Source organism: Dromiciops gliroides, chromosome 3 (genome assembly GCF_019393635.1).
Source record: "Dromiciops gliroides isolate mDroGli1 chromosome 3, mDroGli1.pri, whole genome shotgun sequence".
Classification (NCBI taxonomy): Eukaryota; Metazoa; Chordata; class Mammalia; order Microbiotheria; family Microbiotheriidae; genus Dromiciops; species Dromiciops gliroides.
The window spans coordinates 248607541-248620409 of NC_057863.1; positions in this window are offsets into that span (position 1 = coordinate 248607541).

The following is a 12869-nucleotide window of genomic DNA, read 5'->3' on the forward strand; positions in this document are numbered from 1 at the left end:
CTGAAACAGGATTCAAACTCCCTGACTCCAAGACCAACATTTTGTCCATTAAAGCAGTGGTGTCACACTCAAATAGAATCAGGTGTCTGCAGTAACAATATTGAGTTTGTTGTTCAGTCATCTCCAACTCTTTGTGACCCTATTTGGGGTTTTCTTTGCATAGATACTAGAGTGGTTTGACATTTCCTTCTCCAGCTCATTTTACAGATGAGAAAACTTAGGCACACAGGGTGAAGTGGCATTCCCAGGGTCACACAACTAATAAGTATCTGAGGCCAGATTTGAACTCAGGAAGATGAATTTTCCTGATTCCAGCCACTAAGCTGCCTACATATTGAGTTAGAAAACCACAAATTAACATGTTTTATTGTATTTTTAATCTATTTTACTAAGCATTTCTCAATTATATTTTCATCTGGGTCAGGGAGTTTTGCCAATGGCAAGAAGTTTAATGCCTCTGCACTAAAGAATGTAGTCTTTCTGCCAAAATGGTTGATTGATGGTTGTTTAGACTGGTTCTATGTAAGGAAGAATTAGGAGCCCTAGCTAGAAGTCCCAAAGAAGCAGACTGAGGCATAATGACAAGGAAAACCTTCTTACCAATTAGAGCTATTCCAAAATACAATGGGGTGCCATTGGAATTGGTAGGTTCTCCCATACTGGAAGTTTTCAAGATAATCCTGAATGACCACTTGGGCATGTTGTAGAAGGGATTTTTTTTTTCAGACATGAATCTAACAGGATGATGTAGGAGATACCTTCTCTTTCTCTCTGAAATTCTGTGATTCTATAATTTATGTTAAGTTCATGCTAGAAGGAGTTTTGAGAGTAATATATGAGAAGACCCTTGGAAAGAGCATTAGCATTCTTGATAGTATTATTGATAGGGTAGTTCTTTGGTGAGATTGCCTAAGACCAATTATTTTGCCCCTGGCCATTTAAGAATTGTTATTTGTTGTTCAGTTGTTTTGGTTATGTCTGACTCTCCATGACCATGGGGGTTTTCTTGGCAGAAACAGTGGAGTGGTTTTCCATTTCCTTCTCCAGTTCATTTTACAGATGAGAAAATTGAGGCAAACAGGGTTAAGTGACTTGCCCAGGGTCACACATCTGGTAAGTGTCTAAAGCCAGATTTGAATTCAGGTCTTCCTGACTCCAGACCCACCACTATATCTACTTTACCACCTTAGGCACTAACAGAAAAGACAGCTAAAATAAGATCAGTTTAGCAGATATAGAAAGCAAGGCAGAAATAGACATACTAATGACCTGCTCCAGGAGTTCTTAATTCTTTTGCAGCCATGGTTCTCTTTGGCAGTCTGATGAAGCCTATGGATCCTTCGGAAAATCATATTTTTAAACAACCAAAGGTAATGCGAAACTTCAGTTTATAAATTAATGCAAACAAAGATGTAATTTTTTTCCATCTAAATTCATAGACCCTCCCCCACCCTAAAATCTAATCAGAAAGATCTGTGGACCCCAAGTTAAGAACCTCTGCTCTAGAGAAAGTGGCATTTGAATAATGAGTTCAAATTAAAATACTGAGCAAAAGTCAGAATAGTAAGTTCATCAATGTTTGCAGGATTGACATTATGTAAAATTTTAAGACAGTTTTTGTGGGTAGCCATTTCTAATTGTAAGGCATAGAGTCATAGAAGTACGAAGCTGTTTCTTTTAGTACCAAGAATAGGTAACTTCCTCATAGTCAGTAGTATTCCTGCCATCTTGCATTTAATCTCACTGTAAGACCAAATATAATCTCTAATTGTTTATCTGCTATTGATGAGAAACACTCTTAAACTTATATCTATTATATATCTATATATTTTATATCTATTATGTCTAAACTTATATCTAATTATTACCATATAACCACTTCAACCATCCATAGTTTGTTTGAAGTTCTATTATATTGTTTGGTTCATTAAACACTAGTCTACTTGCCTTGTTGTGCCACCTGTTTTGTTCTTATCCCTTTCTCTTGAATACTCTCTCTCTCTCTTTCAGTTTACCTCCTACCTATGTGACCAATTCTGGTAGCTCACCTTTGCAGATTCATTATCCATTGCTTGCCCCCCTAGTATGGATTACCTCAAGGCACTGTCCTGGTGTGTGTGCATATATGTGGGCATATACATGTGTACATATGTGCATGTATACACATGCATGTGTATATGTATGCTATAATACTGTATGTGTATATACACATACATACTCTCACTATATATCTATATATCAGTTCATATAATATCTGTGTGTCTGTGTATTCACATACATACATACATTCTCTTTCCCTTATCTCATCAATTCCAGTGGGTATAATTATCATCTTCACACTACTCCTAAAATATAATTCACTCTGTTCTCTCTCCTAAACTCCAGTCCAGCATTTTCATCTGTGTACTAGAATACCAGTGACATCTCAGAGTTAATATATCCAAAACAGAGCTCATTATCTTTTGATCTAAATCTTCCCTTCCTCAAACTTTTCTCTTTCATTTCATTTCATCACTATCATTCCAGTCATCCAGTTTCATAACCTGAATCAATCTTGACTCTTCACTTTCCTTCATCCTCCATATTCAGTTTCCAAATCTAGTTACTTCTAATTCTATAAAAATAAGTAGCATCCACCTGCTTCTTTCTGCTCACATGATTATACCTTAGTTCAGGTCCTCATCATCTCTTGACTAGGCTATTTTAATAGCTTCCTAACCAGTTCCCCTATCCAATACATTCTTTATCCACCTAACAAAATAACACTCAATGGGCACAAGCTCTACCATGCCACTACCCTGTTCAAACATTTTCAGTGGCTCGCCATTGCCTCTAGAAATAAGTAAAAATTGTATACTTTGGAGTGCAATGACATCCACAATCTGTTTCCAACCTTCCTTTCCAGTCTTACCTCACATTGCTCCCTTTCGTGTACTCTCCTATCTATTCAGACTGAACTCCACATTCAATCTTCCACTTGCCCTCATTTAGACAAGCTGTCTTTTGTATTTAGAATGCACTTCTTCCCTATTTTCCCTAGAATATATAGTTTTCTAATCCTGATTCCCAATACTACTAAAAGCACAAGTACAGGATTTTTTAAGTGTCAAAGCACTATGCTCAAGAATTGGAAATTGGAGGTAGAACCATCAGTTGAGGAATGGGTGAACAAATTGTGGTATATGGATGTAATGGAATACTATTGTACTATAAGAAATGATGAGAAGGCAGATTTCAGAAAAACCTGGAAAGACTTACATGAACTAATGCTGAGTGAAGTGAGCAGAACCAGGATAACATGATACACAGTAATAGCAACATTGTGCAATGATCAACTGTGATAGACTTAGCTCTTCTCAGCAATACAGTGATCTAAGACAATTTCAAGGGATTCATGATGGAAAATGCTCTCTACACCCAGAGAAAGAATTATGGAGTCTGAATGCAGATTGAAACATACTATTTTCATGTTTTTTTTGTTGTTTTTTCTGTTTTTTTTCTTGTGACTTTTCTCTTTTGTTCTGATTCTGTTTTCACAACATGACTAATATGGAAATTATGTTTAACATGATTGTACCTGTATAACTTATATCAGATTTCTTGCTGCCTCAGGGAGGGGAAAAGGATGGGAGGAAAGGAGAAAACTTTGGAACTCAAAATCTTACAAAAATGAGTGTTGAAATCTATCTTTACATGTAATTTAGAAAAAAAATCATAATATTGAGAAAAAATTAAAAACTAAAGCACTATGCTCAGTTCTGTGGATACAAAAGTGAAAAGAAAAAGAAAAAATCATTGCTTTCAAGGACCTTATATTCTAGTGAGGGGGGAAGGGGGAATAATGACATGTGCTCAAATATAGTCTTTTTAACACTAAAAACCAGAAAGATCCTGAAAGGCCCTATTTAGAAAGAGTCATGACCATTGAGTAGCCTAAGTAGTAATCAAACCCAGGTTTTTTGTTTCTAAATCCATTGTTCTTGGGGGCAGCTAGGTGGAGCAGTGGATAAAGCACTGGCCCTGGATTCCAGGAGGACCTGAGTTCAAATCCAGCATCTGACACTTACTAGCTGTGTGACCCTGAGCAGGTCACTTAACCCTTATTGCCCCACAAAAAGAAAAAGAAAAAAAAAAGAAAAAAATTCCATTGTTCTTGCTACCATAGCCACTGGAGATTATATACAGCACTCTATAATCTCTGGTATTTATGTAATGCTTCTGGTTACAGAATACAGAATCTCATTGGATTGCTCAGATAGTTGAAGTCACACGCCTATAAATGCTGTCATACATACAGCCTTCGTGTGTTTGCCTATTTAATTGGGTCAGGGTGAATATTGTGACTATTTTATCTTAGGGCAACTTTGGAAAAAAAGTTTCAGAGATGATCTCTAACCTTGCACTTAGCCAACAAGGCCTCTGAAAGGTGTAGGATGAAAGCCTCATGACCTTGCCTACAACCAACCAATCTTTCCACTTCCTGCACATGGTCTCTCTACTTTCATGACAAAATGGTTTGTGCTTGCTGACCCGAATGTGAAACCTTCCCATATAGCCAAAAAAGGGAAAAAGAAAGAAGACTTGATAGGGTCATTCTAAAGAAAACAAATCTGTCTTCTACCATGTCAGCTTACAGACATTTCCATTCTTTTTCCCTTCACTGGCCTGAGAAGGAATTTAAGCCCTTAGGAGCTATTGTCAGACTAAGCCCTGAGAGGAAATATGAAGAAACTTAAAGGATTCATAAACCTCACCGTAAATGTCTATGAAAAGAGTGCTACTGTATTCTAAGTATAAGTGGAGGGGGGCTATTTCTGGTACAGGGACTGCGTTATTCTGCCTGCCTTTCATGGCCTGTTATCCATCATTGGAGTCATGTAAGTAAATCACCATGTCCATGACAAATGAGTTGCTGTTGTTGTGTTTTGGATTACCAAAGAACCCAACCCCTGTGACTGCAATACTAATTTTGTCACAGGATCTCTTGAGGTCACAGAATACCATGATGAAAAACCAAAAGCTACAAAGAAGTTTCTAAAAGACTTTTGTCCTTAAAATATGATTTTCTAGTGTATCTCACCAGGAACTTTAATGGTATTTGTTTAATGGGGAAGTGGTGGGGTGGGGAAGGATTTGGTCTTACTAAATAAAGCAACATAATTTTAATTAAACAACCACACATGAATGGTGAGTTATATCAATGATTAAAACTGTCTTAAGAAAATATCCTGGGGGTGGGGGGGGCAGCTAGGTGGTACAGTGGATAGAGCACCAGCCCTAGAGTCAGGAGGACCTGAGTTCAAATCCAGCCTCAGACACTTGACACTTACTAGCTGTGTGACCTTGGGCAAGTCACTTAACCTCAATTGCCTCACCAAAAACAAAACAAAAAGAAAAAGAAAATAAGAAAATATCCTGGGGGGGGGGCACAGCTAGGTGGCACAGGGGTTAAAGTACCAGCCCTGGATTCAGGAGCACCTGAGTTCAAATATGGCCTTAGACACTTGACACTTACTAGCTGTGTGATGCTGAGCAAGGCACTTAACCCTCATTGCCCATTCCCCCAATGTGTGTGTGTGTGTGTGTGTGTATCCTTAGGCTTTTTATGTTGCTGAACTCCTGTACTTAACTAATCTCCAAAGAAATCCAGAGTTTAATTTCTCAAGTTTCCATAAAATTTACTGTTCACGTGTTGTAACGATTTCTCCATCCTAGGTTTCTCCTGGGTTTCTCCATTCCAGAGACAGTCCTTCTTGCTGCCTAGTACCTTCTTAACCTTTTCCTCTTTTGTCATCTTGACCAAAAGATAGCTAAGAGGTAGAACCTTGGAGGGTTTTTTTATTTAAAAGTATTATTTCCTTGACATAACCTATTATCTTGGGAACTGAAAGAAAATGTATAGCCTATGTAAAACTGCCCACCTTTTGAGGTTGTCCAGACCAATGATATCATTAATATAGAAAATTCCCAGTGACAGAAACTCCCTCTCTGCAGTTTGGGGTTTTTAGTTTGTTTTTTTGTTTTTTATTTTTGTAACTTTTAGTCATAAACTGCTGCCTAGAGCCCTGAGAGGTTGGGTGACTTGCTGGAGTCACGCACCCAGTATCTGTCAGAAGTAGCACCCAGGTCTTTCTTTCTTGAAGATCAGCTCTTTATCCACACTACCAGGCTGACTCTCACCCATCAACTGAGAGATGAGAAAATTAAAGTCTATAAAGGTCACTTAAGTGACCCAGGTTCCCACAGTTACTTACTGCCATGGCTTGGATCAGAATCCAGTTTTACAGACTTCATTATTCTCATTATCCTAGTAGTTTCCAATACCATGGACAGCTGACATAGCTGGGGTATTATTGCAAAGGGTTCAAGTATCCATATGGTTAGAAGTCATTATCATCTTGTTATTTATTTAACTCCAATAAAGAAGACAGAGAAAATAATAGAATCTTTGTTAATGATGATGCAAATGAGTGCCAGACATCTCATTAAATGTTACTCGACAGAAAAAATAAACAAGACTGCTGTAGACTGAATAAATGATGTCACGCCCATTTAGAAACATGTTGTTTTTACAAATCTATATTGTGATAAAAAATACAAATTCATTTAAAATAATTGGGGAACTTTCAGTAGTTTCGGGTTATTATGCGTCTCTGTCTTGCATACCATTTCCTTTGAATGTGTCTTGCATATACTTAAATGTGTACCTGTTTTTTCCTCAAAATGTAAGCTCCTTGAAGGCAGGGATTGTTTCATTTTATCTTTTATCTTCAGTACCTACTAGCCCAGTCACTGGCACATAATAAGCACAATCTAAATGTAAGTTATTATTACTATTACATAGTATGGTGGTTATTTTTTTTAATTTACAGATAATAGCAGTACAACTATTATCATGTGATGGATTCATTTTTTTACTTTGAAAAGGAATTTTCACACTCAGATTGGGGACCTCCCAATGACATTAACCTTAAAGAGCCATGTAAATGTTAGGCTGCCTTTCTAGTACAGAAATATAAGATGATTCTAGGAGACAATTGAAAATATAGGGGGCAGCTAGGTGGTGCAGTGGATAAAGCACTGGCTCTGGATTCAGGAGGACCTGAGTTCAAATCTGACCTCAGACACTTGACATTTACTAGTTGTGTGACCCTGGGCAAGTCACTTAACCCCCATTGCCCTGAAAAAAAATATATAGCTAATGAAGTATTGTCCTTATTTCAAGGTAGGATGTAGGGAGTTTCATAAAAGCCCCACACAGGCAACTTTGGAATGTTCTGAGACAACCTTGTTGGCTAACAGCAGAAATAAACTAACTACCCATGTTAATTCAGAACAGTCATTCCAGAAGACATTTATAGTATTTGCCTTAAGTGGGTTACTACCCTGGAACATACAGCTGTTGCTGTGGTTGTTGTGGTAGTTGTTGTTATCGTTATAATTATTTAAACTTGGAATTTGAATGGAATTGGCTAGCTTATACTGGTTCTATAAAAATGCCTGGGAACATTCACCACTAGGTGACACTATCGCTCACTTCATCTATTCTTCCTAAGCATATTTTGCCTTTCAAAGAAGTATTTCTCTCCTCTGCTTGAGAAGTTCATGGCTAATGGCATTGACTACTATAAGGGATCATCTGCATTAAAAAAGACTACAAAAAAAAATAGACTAACCTTTAAGTCTCTCTTTCTGAGAATAAGATTTTCCTCTTCCCCTTCAAAGGACTCATGCTTGAACAGAAGTTGGTTGTTGTTGTTGTTGTTATTGTTGTGTGATGGCATGTAAGGAACTGGCTACAATCTATATAAATCCAATGGAGTCCAGAGAGAGGAAGGTGTTCAAGAAAGGAGTATGGCAGATGGTAACATCAGGGTTGATTGTATTACGTGATGAGGACATGTACCACCAAGACTACTGAAGAAGTTTCCATTCCAGAAGACACCCTGAGGATAAAGAGCCAGCCTGTTATTGGGGTGTGAGCGGGGATAGACCTATTATTTTGGCAGAGGCTGAATCAGAGATGGGAAAAATGAAGGCAGAGAAATCAGGTAACAATTCGGACAAGAACAAAGATCTAAATGAGGCCCCTTGTTAGGGAAAAGGAGAGGATAAGAGATAAAATATTAAAATTAAATTGAAAAGACTTGGGAACTGATTGGACATATGGGTGGTAGAGAAGTAAAATTCCAAAATGACTACAAAGATGTCAAGCCTGGATGACTGAGTGCCTGGTGATGTCGTAAACAGAATTTGGAGAAGTGGTAGGTACTGAAAGGTGATTAATTCAGATTCAGACTGCTGAGTTTTGAGTTTCTTGTGATTTCCACATGGAAATATCCAGCAGGCATTTGGAAGTGAAAAACTTGAACTCAAGAACAAGTTCAGGTTGAATATGTGAATTCAGAGGATATGTGTAGAGGGGATATTTGAAACCATGGAATCACTGGTATTAGATTTCCAAGGGAAAGAGTATAGAAAAAGGAGCAAAGAGAACACATCATTGGAGGACACCCATATTTAGATGGCGAGAAAGCAAGATATCAATGAACAAAATTGGAGGAATAGACAAATGAGTGGGAAAAAAAAACAGATGAGATCAGAAGCACAAAATTCAAGGGAGCAGAAATACCCAGAAGGGGTCAAACAATAAAGCCAAATGCTGCAGAAAGACCTGGAATAAGTCATAGTAGTTGACAACAAAGAGATGTTTGGCAACCTTGGAGAGAGTAAGTTGATTTGATTGTTGCAAATAGAAGCCATTTTTCAGGAAGTTAAGAAATATGTGGTGAGGAAATAGGAGGTCAGAGATGGGAGAAGCAGAAACAAAGATTGAAAAGGAGAGGAAAAAGACCAGGGGGAGCAGAATAATCAATAAATAAAGGGTGATGATGTTATTCAGTCATTTTTCAGTCATATGAAACTCTTCATAATGTGATTTGGGGTTTTCTCGTTTTTTGGTTTTGGGGTTTTGGGGTTTTTTTAGTGAGGCAATTGGGGTTAAGTGACTTGCCCAGGGTCACACAGCTAGTAAGTGTTAAGTGTCTGAGGCCGGATTTGAACTCAGGTCCTCCTGAATCCAGGGCCAGTGCTCTATCCACTGTGCCACCTAGCTGCCCCATTGGGGTTTTCTTAGTAAAGATCATTTTGTAGATGAGGAAACTGAGACAAACAGTGTGAAGTGACTTGCCCAGGGTTTTCACATAACCAGTGTCTGAGGCCAAATTTGAACTCAGAATGTGTTCTGAGTCTTGTTATGTGACCCTGGGCAAGTCACTTAACCCTCATTGCACTGCTCCTCCCCAAATAAAAGCCAGCATAGATGGTGAATTAACCAAGGATTAGAAATTAGTAGGGAAGGAACAGTGGAAAGATATAAGGAATTCAAGTGAGGTGAAGAATGCATTCATAAATTAAATATCATTTAATAAATTCCAGGCACTAGACTAGAGTGGAGGAACAAAGACAGAAACAGAGCTTTCAAATAATCAGTAGGGGTTTTGGAAGGACAGGCACACAAATATACTGTTTATGGAGTTCTGAATTAGGCCAATGATTCCTTTTTTGTTTGGTTTGGTTTTGGGTTTTTTTGTTTGGTTGGTTGGTTTTGGTTTTTTTGTTTGTTTGGTTGGTTTTGGTTTTTTTGTTTTGCGGGGCAATGGGGGTTAAGTGACTTGCCCAGGGTCACACAGCTAGTAAGTGTCAAGTGTCTGAAGCCGAATTTGAACTCAGGTACTCCTGAATCCAGGGCCGGTGCTTTATCCACTGCGCCACCTAGCCTCCCCCTAGGCCAATGATTCTTAAAAGCAATGTGGAATTATGCTTAGAAAGCAGCTAAAAATTTGATAAACAATATAAAAATGTACAGTATTGATATTAACCAACTCATAAGAGTTGTTAGCCTATAAATAGTTCTGTTGTATAATTTTTTGGTCAGAACATTAGGGCTTGGTAGTGCTGCATCAGGATTCCTTAAGGTTGTTCAGTGTACAGATCTCTTTAGTCTCTATGCAACTTGCAAAATTCCCTTAATTTTGATTCCTAATGCTTCTCTTTTTATTATTTAACAGAGCATTTTATAGTTGTCATATTTCAAAGTAAACAGTGTATTGCCACAAAAAAAGAAAGCAACTAAAACATCCATACCCCTAGATCCCACTATTAGGCATATACCCCAAAGAGGTCAAAGATTAAAAAGATCGCATATACACTAAAATGTTTACAGCAGAACTTTTTGTAGTGGCCAAGAACTAGACACAAAATAGTTGACCATCAGTGGGAAAATTTCTAAAGAAATCATGGCACATGAAGGTGCTATAAATACACCAAATAAAAGTGATAAATATGAAGGATACAGTAAATTCATTCAGAAAAACAATATACACAATTACTATAATAATGTAAATGGAAAGGACAAAAAAAAAATCCACCAAAAAAAACCTTGAAACAGAGCATTGTGTGTAATTATATTGATCAAGCTTGGCCCCAAAGAAGAGAGAAAAAAAATACATCTATTTTCCATCTTTGCAGTGGGAGGGGACTATGGATATAGAACATTGCAAATACTGTCAGATCAGTTCATATGTTTTGCCCATCTCTCCTCCTCTCTCTCCATCTCTGTCTCTATATCAATAGATAGCTCTCTGCAGACTATATAAATTTGTGTGTATGTGTGTAAAGTTGATATACAAACAAAATATATAAATATTTTTAAATTTCAGCCCTTAAAGAGCTTACATTTTACTCAGGTAAAACAACATGAACACAGATAAGTAAAGAGGAAATACACAAGATAAATATAAAGTAATATAGGGGAGGGAGAGTGGCAGACCAAATGGAGGCTTTCTGGAGGAGATAGCATCTGACTTGAGCTTAGAAGGAATCTAGGGATTTAAAAAGGCAAAGATGAAGGGGGAATGCATTCTAGATATAGAGGACAGCATGCACAAAGCCATGGAGATGGAAGTTGAATGTCATATGCCAAAGCAACAATAAAGTCAACATGGCTATAGCATGGAATACAGGAAGCAATATGTCTAGAAAGGTAAACAGAAGCCAGATTGTGAAAGGCTTTAAATGCCAAAAAAAAAAAAAAAAAGAGTTTGTGTTTCAACCTAAAGGTGATACAATCACTGGAGCTTCTTAAGAAAGGAGATGACATAGTTAGGACCATGCTTTTTGCTTTTTTTTTTCATGATATCTCTTTTGCTGTCATCACGGAAACTGGCTGTACCAACCACATATACTTGCTACTTCATTCTCCGTGTTCAATTTGGAGATATTGTCTAGAAAACTGGTCTGCACTGGTGAAACAGCTGATTATATAGGGGCAGCTTGATGGTGCAGTGGATAAAGCACCATCCCTGGATTCAGGAGGGCCTGAGTTCAAATCTGACCTCAGACACTTGACACTTATTAGCTGTGTGACCCTGGGCAAGTCACTTAACCCTCATTGCGCTGCCAAAAAAAAGGAAAAGAAAAAGAAAAGAAAAAAGAAAGAAAGAAATAGCTGATTACAGGGTCAAGACACAAGAAAGACAAGAGAAGCTAGATCAGGAATGATAGATTGGGTAAACAGGGAAGAGGACATTTATTGTGATCGGGGCAGCTAGGTGGCGCAGTGGATAGAGCACCGGCCCTGGAGTCAGGAGTACCTGAGTTCAAATCCGGCCTCAGACACTTAACACTTACTAGCTGTGTGACCCTGGGCAAGTCACTTAACCCCAATTGCCTCACTAAAAAAAAAAAAAAAAAGATTTGTGATCGTAATGAAGGCCAAGAAAATAATAGTAAAGGGTCAAGAGCAGAGGTTGCCAAACAGAATCTCAGAGTTCAGGATCTTAGATCTTGGAGAAATTTTTGGAGATGGTGGTTTATGTGGGTGACTGTTGTAGAGTGGAGATGGACATCATGGGAGTTAAGCAATTGATGAACTGCATGGCCAGAGTTTTAGAAAGGTCATCAGTATGAATATTGAAGTTAATGAATATAATGACAGGGTTTGGGATAGAGAACAAGGATCATGTCATCTAAAAAAAAATTGTACTCACTGGTGCCTAGCACAGTGCCTTGAACATAATAGGTGCGTAAAATGTGTTCTGGTTGAGTAAAACCATAAACTAGCTCTTATGGACATTGAGGAAGATGACAGAGTATTCTAGATAGTAGTAGTAGGCAGCATCATAAAAATGGATGACCACTTCAAAAAAGAAAGAATGTTAAGGGGTGGTGGCAGAGAAAATGGCTTGAAGCAGCAAAAGAGAATATGAAGTATTATGAACTTTGCCTGGGCATGAGAAAGAAGGCATCAAGAGATGGTGGTGAGGGATGTGTGGGGTTTTCAGTAGAAAGAAAGGTTCCATTTATTGTGGAGATGAAAAGAGTATAAAAGAAGACTACAGAGGCGCAAGAAGGAGGGCATTGTTGAAAACAGAGCAGAGGAAACTGAATGGTATAGGACTAAATTAGACAGAATTGAGCATCTGGGAAAAGGTCACAGAGAAAAAAAATAATCACCTTGATTTTAAGTCACATGAACCACAGGAGCAGGTTGTAGGGATTTTCTAAGCTTAGGGCATGAGGTATACAGAAGCTGTAGAATACATCAGCCCCTAAGTTCTCATTGATTGGTGAGTGTAATTGAAACCATTATTGAGCCTTCTCTTCCAACCAGTTCCCAACGGGCTTAACTGCAGCTGAGATAAGATAGAGGTCCTGGTAACAGTGGGGCTGGATAGAGAAGATCATTGCAGAGCTTGTCTCCCAAGTGATTAACAGCAAGTTTCACTATAATCAACATTGCCCAGTAGCCTGAGAAAATTACAGCATATAGATTTTCATAGGAGTTTTTTTTTTTAAAGGAAAGTTTT